Here is a 1592-nt window from a genome sequence, read left to right on the forward strand (position 1 = left end):
TTTACATATATATCTTTAAAAATATATTGCTTTAGATTTATTTTATTTTATGTGTATGAGTGTTTTGCTTGCATGTGTATACACTGTGTGCAGTGTGTGGTGGCTTATGGGAGTCAGAAGAAAGCATCTAATCCCCTGGATTGTGAACCACCATGTAGAAGTGAACCAGGGACTTCTGCAAGAGCAGCAACTGCTAGTGACTACTGACTCATCTCTCTAGCAAATAATTTAGGTATGGTCCTAGAAGCTGGAAACAAAGAAGTATACCACTGTCTTAGGTAGGGTTTTACTGCTGTGAACAGATGCCATGACCAAAGCAACTCTTAAAAGGACAACATTTAATTGGGCCTGGCTTACAGGTTCAGAGGTTCAGGCCATCATTGTCAAGGCAAAAGCATGGCAGCATCCAGGCAGGCATGGTGCAGGATGAGCTAAGAGTTCAACATCTTCATCTGAAGGCTGCTAGTGGAAGACTCACTTCTAGGCAGGTACCCACACCCACAGTGACACACCTAGTCCAACAAGGCCACACCTCCTAATAGTGCCACTCTCTGGCCCAAGCATATACAAACCATCACAGCCACCAAGAATGACTCTTTACTGTCATCAACATTTGTATATTGTCTTTGTGGGTGCTTTTGGTTTGTGTTTATTGTATTCTTAATATTGTCTGGGCTTACTTGCTTTCAACATGAACAACTAACTAACTGCCTTTCACATTTCAAATTACTTCAGTTCTATTTTCCAGATGTACCCATCACTCAAAGATGTTTTAATTTTTGATTCATTGTATATGGTATATTTATTCATTGTATATAGGAATATTTTCATACATGCTCATATACATTCGGGTTATGAACTTAGATCATATTCATGTGTATTTTTCATCCTTTCCTTTCCTTTCCTTTTTATCAATATCCTTTTTTTGTTTTTATTTTTTGTGTTTTTGTTTTTTGAGACAGGGTTTCTCTGTGTAGTCCTGGCTGTCCTGGAACTCACTCTGTAGACCAGGCTGGCCTTGAATTTAGAAATCTGCCTGCCCCTGCCTCCCAAGTGGTGGGATTAAAGTCGTGCACCACCATATCCCAGCCTGTTCCATATTCTTTTATTCCCATCGAGATTTTTCTTACTTGTATTTTCATGCTATATATATATATATCTATATATATATGTATACATATATATAGATATATATACACACATGTATATATTATATATCTATATGAATGTTTATACATGAGTGTGTAATTTCATGTCACACACACATATAAAGAGAGAGAAAGAAAATGTGATATCTATCTTTCTGATTGACTTATTTTGCTAAATATGATGATCACCAGTTTTGCCCACTGGCCTACAAATCACATGATTTTGTTCTTTTGTATGACCAAATAAAACTCTGTTATGTGTATTTACCACATATTTTCACCTGCTCATTTGGTGACAGACACCTTGGCTGACTGCAAAAGGTGGGTGTTGTGTATGGTGCTATTGTAACTGGACACACAGTGTATACACATGCAGGCAAAACACTCATACACATAAAATAAAATAAATCTAAAGCAATATATTTTTAAAGATATATATGTAAA

The sequence above is a fragment of the Mastomys coucha genome, unplaced genomic scaffold, assembly GCF_008632895.1.
Source record: "Mastomys coucha isolate ucsf_1 unplaced genomic scaffold, UCSF_Mcou_1 pScaffold6, whole genome shotgun sequence".
In the NCBI taxonomy this organism is placed as follows: domain Eukaryota; kingdom Metazoa; phylum Chordata; class Mammalia; order Rodentia; family Muridae; genus Mastomys; species Mastomys coucha.